The sequence below is a fragment of the Semicossyphus pulcher genome, unplaced genomic scaffold (assembly GCF_022749685.1).
Source record: "Semicossyphus pulcher isolate SPU_LCO1_2020_fin unplaced genomic scaffold, fSemPul1.0.p SCAF_18, whole genome shotgun sequence".
NCBI classification, from domain to species: Eukaryota; Metazoa; Chordata; class Actinopteri; order Labriformes; family Labridae; genus Semicossyphus; species Semicossyphus pulcher.
In genome coordinates this window covers 23304048-23319096 of record NW_027211691.1, presented here as the reverse complement: position 1 = coordinate 23319096, position 15049 = coordinate 23304048, and positions in this window count along the sequence as shown.

Sequence of the window (15049 nt, the reverse complement as noted above, 5' to 3'; positions counted from 1 at the left end):
GGAACAGTTTGCTCAAGAGCATTGATTGCCGGAACTGATTTGGAAAATGTGTTAAAGCTATGAGCCATGTGAACACTTGTGATATGAGCATGGCTTATGTGTACACTAAGACAAATGCTTTCTTGTTCTTAAAGATGACCACAATGCTGCCCCTGCCAATAGACAAAAAGCTGCTACCATTATCTACGGTATCATTCGGAAGAGACCATTGTTTCTAAGATCACATTTTACCCCTGTGGCAAAGAATGGATCATTTCTAGAGCAAGGGTTACAGAGGAGAACAGCATGAAAACACTCTTTTCTGTCTATTTTCTATACTAATAAGTGTTTTAAAATAACAGCCTCTTTGTTCTTTCAAATATTACAACATTTTTGATGATTCATCCTGATTTACGGTGTTTATATATCCAGTCGAATAGGACGAGACCTGTCTTGCGTCATTCCTGGAGGCTGTCTTTTAGCTTGTTGTTTTGATTTGCGCTTGAGGTCAGGCAACATGGAATAAAGAATGGAAGGGGCAAATGGGGCAGTGAGAACAAACACTGGACTTTCACCAATGAGACTGGGTTAGATTCCTGTATGAAAAAATAGTTACAGTTGACTTCTTTTAAGAAGTTGACTCTCTGGGGTTTAGCTCAGTTGGTAGAGCAGGCGCCCCATGTACAGAGGTCCTCGACGCACTGATCGCAGGTTCGACTTCCGCTCTGCCGATCATTTGGTGCATGTCATCCCCCATTCTCTACTCCCCACATTTCCTGTCTGTCTTCAGCTGTCCATAAATAATAAAGGAAAAAGCCAAAAAAATAATCTTTAAAAATAAAAAGAAGTTGACTCTTTAAAACCAAACCATGACCTTTTCTCCCTTATCTGAGCCAAGTAGTTTTGGTGCCTAAAAACAATGGTTTAACAACTTAAAGCACGTGTTAATTATCATTGCAAGTACTTACATTTTTCTTCACAAGCTTTGTTTTGAAAGTCTAACCAGAAGTTGCTTCTTTGTAGCTCACTTGACCGCAGAGACCTAAAAATGGGTAATAATCTGGAGTTGGGAGTGAGAACGTGTTGAACTAACTGACCCTGCCGATCTTATAACTCTACTCATGACTGTTACCTCACAGCTCAAATACAAAGCAGAGCAAATATCGTGTAAAAATAATGCAAACGCTACAACTAAAAAATACAGCCTTCAGGAAGCTACCAGTTTTAGCTTGGTGCACCTATTAAATGGAGTCATTTAACCCAAAGAATAAAAAAGTCACAATATAAGTAGTTTATTGAGTGTAAGTAGGAGAAAGTGTTACACTAGTGCTGCTTTCAAGGCCAATTTTGTTTTGGGAGTATTTGTCATTTTCCTGTGGATTGAATAAAAGCACATAAAACCCCAGCCTTCTCCACACTATCTATTTGGATTGTCAATGTTCACATGTGAAATGGAGTATCATCTTCAAAAGCCTTTTCTCATAATTTACACAACTGAAAAGCACCACTTTCCCTCTACTCTTTTCTCCTTTCGGAACATCTCCACGCTTTTTTTTTTGTTATTGCATTACAGCTCTCTACCTACACATAAACAGCACAGATAACCCCCTTCTGTGGCGCTGGAAACCACTAACAGAAGAAGTAGTAGACGAGGCGGATTGGGAGAGGGGAGATATACCGAAACGGTAAATTACAACACTTAGGCTTGTAATGCACTGGACATCACAGATTGATTGATGGCCTCCAACTGTGTTAAAGTGACCAAAGGTGTTTTCTCCTCTAAACAGAACAACATAATGCCGCCTGCTGTGCTGCTGCCTGTTATGCAGTGCTGGTCTTTATGCACTGTGTGGAGTCGAGACTGTTATAGGTGTTACGTTTTCTACTTTTTCATGATATATCAGACAAGCAGATTTCGGAGAACAGGCTGAACTTTGTTGTGAATATAGACGGGAATTTCAGCTCTTTTTAGTGAGCTAGATTCGGCTCAGCTCAGCAACCAGTGTCGGCTCTTACAGCACTCAAACAGCTCTCTATTAAACATCTCTTCTCGCTTATTGAAATAATTCAGTGTTAACAAAACAAACAATTCCACAACCCGGTAGTTTTTAGATGATACTTGGTATATAAACCATAAATGTGTTTAACATGCAGGTTAATAGATCGTCCTAATATTTAGTACTGTATTTATTTACCAAAAAGGGAATCAAAAAATAACCACTCCTTCAGTTAAAGGAGCCGGCTCTTAGAACCGAATCGTTCGTGATCGACCCATCCCTTGTGCCATATAACCGTGTGTTTGGATAAGTTATTTTTCAGTGTCTAATGATCTAAAGAAAAAGACACAACCAAATCAAAGATAAACAATGCTGTTTCAAGAGCAATTACCCTAAAAAACATTAAAACCATCAAACTCCAAACTGCAGTGCTCACCGTGTGTACGCACGTATGTTGTGTGCAGGTAGAACGCTGCTGTTGATTTATTAAGCTGCCTATTGATTTATGAAGTTTGCCAGAGAGCTGCCAAAAAATCAGAGATGCCTTCATGAAAGCTTGGAAAGTTTATTCATTATACATTATAACTTCATCCATCCCAGGCTCCCTATGAGGGCTGGACGTAACATCAACTGCCCGATAGAATTAGAGTGATGGAAAGGTTTGGGAATTAAAACAAACTGAGAAAAACAATGAGTGGTCTCTGATAAAACAACATAACAAGCCAAACAGGTTTTGATGTAGAAATAACAACAATAGTTTGAGCAACACATGGGACATAAATAAATGAAAGCACTTGACTCAACTGAAACCTAATACTGTTTTTACATGTGCACTCTTTAGCAAACAAAGCACCGACTCTTTTCAATTACCTGACATTTGTTCACATTTTTCTTGATGTTTGTACGAGAATGATTTGATTCTTTTGAACAGTTGCTTGTTTCATTGCCTGTATGCACTTCCTGCCTGTATGCACTTCCTGCCCTATGTTCAATCTAATTGTTCCACTCCAGTCCAGTTGGTGTCAGCTGAACTGAGATGAGACAGGATGGTCTACGGAGGATTTCCTGTTTGCGCCCTTACCCTTGTCTCCCCAAATGCCTCTCCTGTTGCCTAGCAACGGGTAGCTAGCTAGCATAACTAACGTCACGTAACTTAACCTATTATTTCAAGGGCCTTTTCGTTTTTAACATGTATTTCTAGCTATTCACCAACAACGTTTACATTTAAAGTGTATTCCTCGGCTGTTAAAGAGTCCTTGGGAAAGGGAGGACGCATTTGTCTGCCGCATCTGAAGGAGCCTTTAAATTGGAACAGCCTTTGACGCGGCGTTGTGCGCAATCGGCCTTCAAATACATCCGTCAAAGGAAGCAGCCACTGGATTGGGACACGGCCATTTTTTGTAAATTACTGTTAAATTACCCAAACGGATCAAGCTCATGTTATATGTACAGCAAAGAAAGACATCCCAATTACACATTATTCATTCTTGCCCTCAACAGAGTGTCAGTGTTGTATGACTTCAGGTTTTTACACGGTAAGTCGGTAATCAAAATGTTCTCAGTCTTCAGGTTTTTGTTTTGGCTTGAAGGGACGTTTGCGAGATCTCTCCCAGTCTAATTTTTCTGATTATTCTGTCACCAGGTGAAAGCAGGGTTAGCCCCCAACCACTAATGAAAAGAATCATTGACTGTTCTCTGAAAGGAGCCATAAAATCTGGATCCATAGAAAGAGTCGTAAATGAACGATGGGATTTAAGTTCGGTAAACTCTTAACAAAGCTAATAAAACATTTTGAAACGTATCTATCTTCCAAAAGTCCTACTTAAGTTGCATGCTTTTAACTTTCGCTTTTGTATTCTGATGGATGATGTGGAACAAACGTGTTTACATAGCTGATGAGAACAAATGCTACTTGTGAGAATTTCCCACCTTCCTCCGACTCTCACAATCGACTTTGCGTCTCAGCAGTGACGAGATCTCCTCCATAATGCACTGCGGCAGGAAGTGAAGTGAGCTCATTGTGACCCGACAATGTGTTCTCCGCTGCCCTCGGGGGAGTCTGACTGCGGCTGATTGCACCTGGGAACAATTAGAGCCAATAAGGTTAAGTGTGTCTGACCTGTTACCTCTTCAGCTCGGGTCAGTGATGGATGACTTGTTGGGCATGTGTCCTGAAATCTGCAGTTACTTTGTTCTCATACTTTTATGCTGGAGCACTGTTGCATCTACTTAAAAATGTAGTTTTTATTCTATATTACATTCACATTAAGCATTTTGTACATACTGTAGTTTTGAGGCGTTAACGTTATCAGGTCTGAAAGTCCACCTATATATATACAAATACATATTTTATATTGTTGACTCGTATTCAAATGGAAAGATCATATAACTTGTCATATGGACCCTTTGCATAAATGTTCCCTGTCGCCATGAGTGTTTTGCATAACTTATGGTGATGTCATCAGCAATCTGTCGGTTTGGTCCAAAGCTTTGAAATTTGTGTCACACTTTCTATGAAGCATGTGTCTATAATACATTAAAGGTACCTTCATAATACATTATAATGCATTAATAAGGCTTTTAAATCTGCGAGCATCATTCTCCACAATCACCTCCAAACACAAAAGACTCCCGCTCTCTCCCTCTGCTCCGTCATTGCCACCGCTGCCCTGCAACCGGTACTGCGCTCGTACTTTCAGCCCCAGCGTCCACCTGCAGGCTCCGGCTAAGGGGGGGTTTAAGATATTATCTCACCACTCCTCAAATTTCTGCATGGAAAATAAATCTGCGAGGAGCGATGAGGTCGGAGTGTAGACCTTTAACACAAGCTGTGAGTCATCTGACTGAAATAAGGTTATTAACATTTGTGCAACACAGGCTGCAAGTCAAATGTAAGACAATGGAAATATGTTCTAATATGTCCATCACTTATTATACTTAATAAACCTTGATTTACATTATCATGCATGAATAAAACATGTACTTAAAGTGTTTTAAAGCTGTATAAATACATTATAATGTCTTATGCATGCTCTATAATGTAAAGTAAATATGACCTTCACAGAGAGGGACAGTCTGGCTTTTACATTGGGGTTGCACAACATGTGACATGTGGGCATGTAAAGGCAGAAAGGGTTCAACATAAGACATCATCGAGTGACATTGCATGAAGCGTGGGATTTGGTGTTTTTGAAGCTTCCGTGTTTCCAGAGCCTGCATAGTGCTTAACTGCAGTATAATTATTATCTTCCCTGTTGTGAATGCACTGTATTCACTACTGTATTTGTTCCCCCTCTTTATTTTCCTGTTTATTCTCTCCTGCGTTGCACAGAGGGGTCATCAGAGACTTTGCTGTCAGTCTCTTAGCATCAGATCTCTGTCATAACACGTCTCTGGCATTCGACGCAGCAGCAGAATTCACAGATGAAACGCTCCTTTGATCAGCGAGTCCTTTGAGTGCGCTCTTTAAACCTCCGCTGCCACTGTGGGCATTCAGGGGGCATCAGCAGCAGTGCCACAACACTACCATTGTGCCGGAGCCTCTCGCTCCGATAAAACTCACAGAGAGCGAACACAAATATGAAGCCAAGCGATCAAATTGCATTCCTTTAATGCCGGGCTGTGCTTAAATCATCTTAAATAATGTTGGACATGTGCAGAATCCCGCCTCGTCCGACATCCCGACATCTTGTTTTCATGTGCAGCAGTTTGGTAGTTGTAATGCATTTCCAGCCCGTTCCTTGCACTTGCATTTTTCATAGACGGCTCCCCCAAAGGACACACTGTAGCTTTCAATACACGTCAACATTTTCACTGTGAGGAGATGTTGATCTGACTGCCTACATCATCGCTGAAAGCCCCTGTACCTGTGAATACAGCACGGCAGGGAAACTTAAGACAGAATCTGGAGTCAGCCTTCATTACTTTGACATAAAAATGCCTCTTATACACAGTTCCACCGTTTACATTTTTTATGTTTGAAAATATGAATTCTTATGAATAAATAATGTCAAACGAATAAAAAAATATGCAACCTTAAACTGCTACATGTTACTGCCAAGTGCTTGCTGTATTCTCAGTGCTGTGTATGGGTATACCTAATAGATCATTTCAGATATTGTGCTTTATCTATGTATTGTCTTTCATAAAGAAGTAACTCACCTGTTAAATAACAAAAAGGAAAACTGATTTTATGTTAATATTTTATAAAAAGTGCATATTTATATTTAAAGCACTAAATACAAAAGCTGTGTTTTGGTATGGATCTGGCGATACGATATTTATCTGGCGATGCGATATTTATCTGGCTATACGATATGTATCTGGCGGTGCGATATTTATCTGGCTATACGATATGTATCTGGCGATGCGATATTTATCTGGCTATACGATATGTATCTGGCGGTGCGATATTTATCTGGCGACGATATTTATCTGGCGACGATATGTATCTGGCGATGCGATATTTATCTGGCGGTGCGATATTTATCTGGCGACGATATTTATCTGGCGATATGATATGTATCACGATACAGTTACGATTCAATATATTTGGATACACTGCAATTTTGTAACCAAGGTGATATATTGTGCCCTTTAGGACTCTGCCCGTTTCATATACCCGTGTTGTTTAAAAGGATAGTTCAGTTTGTTTGAAGTGGGTTGTATGAGGTACTTATCAAAAGTAAGTGTACTATGTACAGTAGATGATAGTCAGCACGGCCCCCGTTAGGAGAAGCCGGCCGGAGTTCCTACACAAAGCTGCAGTGCCATTCACTGTTGGGACTAGAGAAGTGGTTCTCAATCGGTGGGTCGGGACTCAAAAGTGGGTCACGGAGCTGTTTTCAGAGGGTCGCGCTTTTATTGTGAAGAAGTTCCTATGATGTGCATGCAGTAGTTGCCTTCATTTTTTTTTGTTTATTTCTGTTGATAAAAGGCTGCTAATTGAATGAATTGTAAAGGGAATATGTTCGTCTTTTGCAAACTGCACAGATTTTGATTTAATATATTTGACTGGTTTATAAATTTGGGTCGCGATTGGTCACTAAGGAGGTGTTGGTGGGTCCTGAGGCGAGACCAGCTAGCAGCAACATTAGCATTTTGACCGGCAGCAGCTGCCTGTTGTGGCTGGAAACACATGTTGAGAACGTTGAGAGAAAACTGAAACAATGAGTCGAAAGAGTGGTTCCCAACCTGGGGTCCGGGTGCCCCTTAGTGGGGCGCGAGGCTTTGTCTGCACTGAGATTGTAAAGATTCGATTTGCACATGTTAAATAAAATCATACTACAAAAAAACTATAAAACTTTTTTTTTTTTTGGTCCTCATTCAAATATCGTAGCTCGTTTGTAGGCCACACCTCTGAGAACTATCGGCTGATTGGTGTTAATTTTTGCCAATAAAGATTTGGGATGAATCACTTTGTTGTTTTGGTGTACATGTGCGCGAGCTAGGGGGGCTCAGCCTTTCTTAGAAACAAGCAGGGGGGCTCCAAGGACAAAAAAAAGGCTGGGAACCGCTGATGCTGACCTGCTCTGTAGAGCTGAGGAGAACTGCAGAGTTATAATGTGGATTCATTAGAGAAACCCTTTGCTTATTACCTTTTTCTTTGAAAAATGGCTCATGAAAAATATTGATTAGAATTTCTTAAACAAGCCTCCATCGTATTAATAAAACAGGTTCGTTTCATTACTTTTCTCCCGTATTTTAATAATATGAGAACAAAAGAGGGGCTTAGAAAAGGTCACTGCAAATGTTCTTAATGCAGCATCACTGACAGAGTGGGATCCAGGCAACGAGAGATTCACACAGCCCATTACAGGCAGTGGGGAAATACAAATCTCTGTGAACTCATGGCAAACATCACCTGCACAGCAAAGATTATTAAAAGTCTAATTATGCATATCAAACACCACAGACGGGACAATTAGAACTGGGAGGCTTCAGGCTGCCTGGAACAGATGGTTTGCCCATTTAAGGAAACTACAGACGTGTATAATAACACCTAGCTCAGCGCTTTTGGTACTTTTATACTTTATTTTTGCAGTCGCTCCCTACAGAGAGTGAACATTCTATCATAGGTGCATGATTCACAACTGTTCTTTTATGGACATGTGTTCACACATTAAAGCCATGTGTGTGAAAATGACACCGCATAAAATTACAGCTTCAGTTATGTTTTGGGATTTTCCGAAGCATTAAAAGTTTGCAGTGAGCATAAAAAACACTAAAAACAAACAAACAGTGCCAATACAATGGTGGTTAATGGATGTTCCCTTATAGTGCTTTTAACCAGAAAATCTGTCGACCACCATATACAGCTAACATGCTACACAGGGCTTCTACAGGGCAATATGTCGCTCACATTCCCCCCTTATTAAGATGGATATATACCAAACAGCCTACTGTTTTTGCCCATTGTTACTCATCATTTACATACTAAAAGCCCAACATTTTACAAGCTGCAATGTGCCGATTCTGTCCTGAAGCTGCTGTCAAAGGTCAAAGGTCAAAGGTGAACAAAACTCAAACAGTTGGTATGAAAGTGCTCCACATACAGCTAAAAATGAAGCCCGTTGGTTTGTGTAAATCCTTTGAGGATGCTAACGTTAATGTTAACATGGCTGCTAGTAAAACAAGACACCAGAGAGTGATGTTAGTGAAGCCGCCATGACCGCACTGCAAATCAACCTGGACTGGAGCCAAGGCAGGAAAAGTATAAATATAAAATGTTTGTTAACATCCATTTTATGAATACAAATTTAAAGTTATAACCTAGAAGATTTTCATGTAAATAAATGTCTGTTAAGTCACTATCTATCGCCCAATGAGGTAACACGATGGTGATTCAAGCTATGGCCCACTGATGAAAGCCTTTGCATTCGCAGTATTACAGACTGGGTGTCTGTGGGTGTCACAAGCTCGGCACAGTTAGTGACGCGTTTCCCATCACCCAGCAGTGGTTGGTCTGCCAGAGAGGGTAGGCGGAGCTAAGCGGCTGCTTTTTACGCTCTCTGCAAGTGTTGCGAGTAAACAGTAATCTACTATGGCTGAACAAACAAAGAAAAGATGGATGACTACAGATACAACTTCGACGCTCAGATGAAGCAAACAGTCTAAAAAAGGAAAGCGACCGTCAGCCAGGAAAATCAAGAGTCACAACCGGAGCCAACCGTGGACGTCACACATGCGACACTGTCTGGATATCTGGGAAGTGTGCTTCCGCAATTACCACGTATCGCCATAGGAGTCGCCAAAGAGAACGAAACTGAGATCTTGGAGATTAGCACTTTAATGGACAAAGTAACAACAATAAGATAGAGTTAAAACAACAATCTTCTCAAAACAAAATGTGTCAGCTGATAACAGTCAATTTGCATCATATCTATCTACTCTGGATTAAACTCCACTGGTAAAACTGGAATAATATTTATCTTTAAAAAGTACTCATCATTTTCAGCATGCTCCCAATTTTCCTTTTGGTGCTCCATAATTGTTTCATTTAAGAGCAAACACTCCTTGAGGTAAAGGTAAGCATAGAGCCCGGATTTATCTTCATGGAAGAGCACAGAAACAATATGAAGGTTAAATATGCAGCAGATATCTGTTCTACAGCTACAGCTCCATTAATGTAAGCATCAGATCTCAGCTGAGGGTCCCAAACATGTGAATCATAAAAAAGCATAAGTGCAGTTCTACAAACTATGATTTAAAAACTCATCAACACATCTGTCTTGTTCCTCCGTTTGTTCTGTGTGCAGTGTTCTGTTCAAGGTTGCAGCTACTGTATATGGTAAGGCCTCATTATGGTACAGTGTGAGAAAAGACACACACACACATAGATAGACACATACAGGAGGAGAAGTCCAGAAGTGAGCAGCCGCACAGCTAACACTTTGTGACTCGTGTGCAGCTCCTGACTCACCTTGCTGCCAGGGTACCACATGGAAATTGTGCAGAGAACATTTCACATTCAGGAGCCGTAAGCAGGTCCGGCCTGGCACCTGCACGAGGACCACTTTCACATTCAGTTAGTTTGCTTCTTCTGTGACTACTTAGCAGTACATATTCTCAACACAGTGAGAGTAATGACAGCGCGGTGGAATGACAACTGTGTATGCAGACACACACGGGCTCTCTCTCACTCTCTCTTTCTTACACATATACAAGACACAGATACACACACACGCACAGTGAGGCACTGATATGCACAGAAAGGAGCTGTTGGGGAGGGAGGGGGGGGTACCATAGAGACTTGGACTCATTGATCTTCTCAGGAGGGGGGTTAGTGGAGATCAATCTCCCTTCACAACAGTGACCCCTGGTGGAGGATCAAAGTTCCCTAACAACAAAGACTCCCCTGCTTTTCCCTGCATTTGATAAAAGACAACTAATAAGAATAAAAAATCTCAAACTTTTTTACATGTAAATTGTGCAAACAATCACTGTAAAAACTAAGACCCTAGAAAAAAGCTTTTAGGAGGCTGCAGGCTGTTAAAAAAAGAGCCAAAGCAGACAGAACATTGCAAAGCAAGTATCTTATTTTGAAACACCTCTACTCAAATGTGTGCAAAGCCACATAAAGCACCGTATTCTGCATGACTGAGCTGGGCAGAGTGAGGAAAAAGCTGCCTTTTCCCCCCCATGCAATATTGAGTGTGAAAATCCTGTTTCTCCATCCATCCTCCACGCACCTCCCACACCTTTTACCCAAACACCACGGCTGAGACAAAGCACTCATCTCCTCATTCAGTGTGCGTCAAGAGGAGCTGCAGGATGTTATTTTTACTAAACAATCATTTCATTGGTGTTTTTTTTACTCAGAGCAAAGAGATAAAACATAATAATTAAAGCAGAAATGTATGCTACAGTAGGAAGGTGGAATTGCCCCCACCAAGTCTTTGCTTTATGGATCATAACCCATGTTTCTGTTTTCATGAATACTCCGATGAATAGTCTTCTTTTAGTTATGTATAAATTGAACACATTCCTAAATATATTGATTCATACTTAGTTTGTCCACATTTTTACACCCTATAGCGATTGATCTCTAAGCTTGTAAGAGACACAAGTCGTACAACACACAGTGACTCTTCTTCCTGGCAAAACCTCTTTGATAAATACCCAGAATGCACGGCTTCGCCAAACAAGGGATCATCAGTTTTGTCATGTGGCAGTTTTGTCTTTTGGGTTTCATATGAAGAACTTCCTCCTAGAAAACGAACATTACAGAAGTCGTACTTTAGCATCGCTACATTTGAAGCATGTGTCTAGCTCTCGGGGTGAAAGTGAAGTAGTTGATGGTGTTATAGATGTTTGCAGGAACGTTCCCAACAACTATAGTTAATAGTTAGGATTCCCAAGACAAAAAAGGGGGCTTTATATATATATCTATATATATATAGATATATATCTATATATCTATATATACATTAGAGCTGCACAGCCGACATTTGTGGATTGGAGCAAGCAAGGAGTTCATTAATCAAACAGTGAGAAGAGAAATGAACGACTACAATGATCTTACTGGATAATACCCATTTGCATTTGTGTGAAATTAAAGGATGAAACTGTTTTTAATGCACACAGACAGTGAGGAACATATACATCAAAAAAAGTAATCATATTTATTCTGCCTGAATTCAATTCAATAATAAACCGATTCCAAACATGATATGCAAATGAACATGTTAAATGTTTCCTATTTGATTTGTCACTTCTATTAATGTGATCGTAGCGGTTCTTGGGCAGTAACTCTTTTCCTCTGTCATCACATTGATCTCCCTGTTGTGCAAAGATTTATACGGACCCTATGACCACATGTAAAATGCATGAGCTTGGACTTATAAATATATCAAACAATATCAATAAATAAAATGTAACCCGCCATCCTCCATAATGTGTGAATTTAACTGCTGACTGGGTCTTCTTGGTCAGCTCCAGTTTAACAAAAATATATTAGGATGGAAATGCACCCAAGGCAGGAAACACTGGCTGGCTGAAATATGGGCATACAAAATTGATGTCATACAAAATTAATGCAGAAAAAATGTATTTTAATGTATCGTTTTTATAACATAATTGTCTTTTTCATCATAAAAAATGTACATACACATCATTTCCACGCTAATCCATACATATATATATAAGTATTACTTATCCAGGAGGATTTTAAAAGGTTAAAGTTTTGGCTCACAATGAGTTAAACTGTAATTTGGCCAATTAATGCACCTGTTCTCAGCAAAGAATCCCCAAGCTCCCAATAACAGACAGTTAGCTGCCATCTGATGAACACAGTGGAGCAGCTAAGAAGCACGGTTTTTCCACTGAGGTGTTTAAAGAGACCAAAAACAGAACTGATAGAGAGTGAATCAATTACTTCCATCCACAAGTTGCCCCGACACACAACCTTAAATAACTGATAATGTTGCTCCATAGCTGCCAGGTGAATATTTGTCTAATCACACATAAAAAGTGATATCAAAGTGGTGTCATAGCTTCCTTCTACTGCCCCCAAGTGGCCAAAAAAAAATGTAATTGCAGCTTTAACTGAGCGGTTTGAGGGCGGGTTCACACCAGCCTTGTTTAGTCCAATTAAACCGACCCCTGGAGCGTTTGTCCCCTCGGTGCAGTTCGTTTAGGTGGTGTGAAGGTCGAAATCAAACTCTGGTGCAGACCAATGACAAGAAAGGACAGGTCTCGGTCTGTTTCCAAACGAGCCACGGTCCAGTTTGATTCTGGTGAGAACGTAAACGGACTTAAAGTAGGACCTATTGTTGTTACGACCTATTGTTGTTGACAGACGAGGGGGAGCGAGGAGGAAATAGAAATATGGGCTGAACAAACGCTTTCACAAATGCTGGTGGAAACGCACAAGAACACGGAGGTGTTCAAAGTGGATGGAACTGATCGAACTGTGGAGCAATGTCGGTTAAAAGTAAAAAAACTCTGCGATCGTGTCGAGTGTGATTGAGGAGTGCGCTCTCTTTCTCTCTCTGTTTACTTCAGGGAGTTTACCCACATGGAAATTCTGACCAATCAGAGAGCAGTGTCCTCGTGCAATTTGGTCTTTGATTCAGATCAAACAAACAACAAGGCGGCTGTGGCTCAGTGACAGAGTCTGTCGTCTCCCAATCGCAAGGTTGGCGGTTCAATCCCTGACTGCTACAGTCTACATGGGCAAGAACCCTTAATTGCTTCTGAAGGCGTAGCCATTGGCGTATGAGTAAGCGTGAATGGTTAAATGCTGATTGGCATAGTAGCCTCTGCCAACACTGTGTGAAAGGGTGAATGTGACAAGAAGTGTAAAAGCGCTTTGAGTGCTATATGAGCACAGTCCATTTACCACTTAGTCCGTAAAAAAATGGACTGAAGTGAACACCCTGTTAGTCAATGTTGACAATGAGACATGGTTGAACATGCGCAGTGGGGGGTTAGGGGATTAGAGAGGTCTTCATCAAGCTACAGAGTTACGAATGAAAACAGGCAAACACCCAAACTTTCACAAATATTTATCACACTTTAAAGACTTTTTGGGTCAACTGTCCAGTTTACACCTCATCTGATTATCTAAGTGCTTCTACAAACTCACCAACTGATCACAAGGTATCGTCATCAATAGAAACATCATCAAGCTTCAAAGAGTTGCCTCAAATTGTCATGAACCCGAATTTTCCACTCAGAGGTCATGACTCATTTATAAGGATCTATATGGTTGGAAGTTCTCAGCATCAGCACCACTGATATCTCATACATCACAGCACTCCCCGACTTGCCTCTTGCTTTACATTTTCAATGCTCGCAGCATTTTCACACTTTGAGATGCTTGATATCTACTGGCCCATGTATCTCTCCCATTTCAGCCTGCCAGCGCTACAGTATCCATCTCCATTACATGGTCACAGATGGATAACAAGGCCAGGCCTGGCACCGCTCACAGAGTGGTGCTGCTCCTCTGAGAATACACCCCTGCCATCGTATTCAAATGGACTTTCGGCTGGCTGTCCCCTCGCTCGCTCGTGGCGCACAATAGAAGATAGGAGGGAGAGATGTGGGAGGAAAGGAGAGGATGGGGGGGGAGGTGCCGGGGTGAGACCGAGGTGGGCTGATGAGAAGTTGCCATTGTCTCTAGGGGAAACAGGGATGCCAACAGTGAGTCGCTCTGCAGACACAAGAATTAGATCATTTAGAAATTCAACCCAGCCCCAGCACACCAATTGCTCTTCTTCTCCTGCTGCCCCCCTCTTCCCACCCCCCTTTCTCGTTTTATGCCCTTATCGAGGCAGGTTGGAGGAAGCTCTGAGACAGGCGGACACAGACACAGACTACCTCTAAAGTCCTTAAAAGGTAATTGAGCCTTCCAGCCCACACCGCTAATTTGTGCGACTCTGCCCACTAGCTAGCAGTGTGACAAAAACACAGGGAGGGAAGGCGAGAAAATGACTCCCTCGGACACAATATGTTAATTGGTTCTCTACAACTGACAGCCATAAGAAAGGTTGAGGCTATATAGAGGAGAATTACCAGAAAGGGCATGGTCAGGAAAATGATAATGGTTAGTCCCTGCAGTAAAAAATTGCACTGCGAGAACTACTCTTTCATCCCCATCTGCATAACGATAATCTTCTGGTGATTTTGTGCGACAATAGAAGCCGTTAGGATGAAATATTCTGCAGTGATTGCTAAGAAAGAGATAAAAATAGCAACAATAACAGTTATGCGACAGAAACAGTAGGACGCGTTAGAGGCCAGTGCTTACCGTGGATTAGGGAGCGCGGGTGTTTGTGTGTGGAGGAGGACTATATTGTGCAGGTAATTGAAAGATAACTGCGAGACCTCACAGGAGTCTGCAGGTACGCGGCAGGTACAGATCCGCCTCTGGCCCTGCTTTAAATTCACCTCAAGGATTTGATTTCTTCAAATGCCAACACTGTTGGAAATGAACTATTTGTCCAGGGTCTGAATTATGAGGAAGACCCTCCCATGAATCACCTTCAGTACCTCTGTGGCCTTCAGCGTAGTAATATCCATATCTCTTCACTTTCCTCCAATCAATAATGAGATGACGCCCTTGGAAA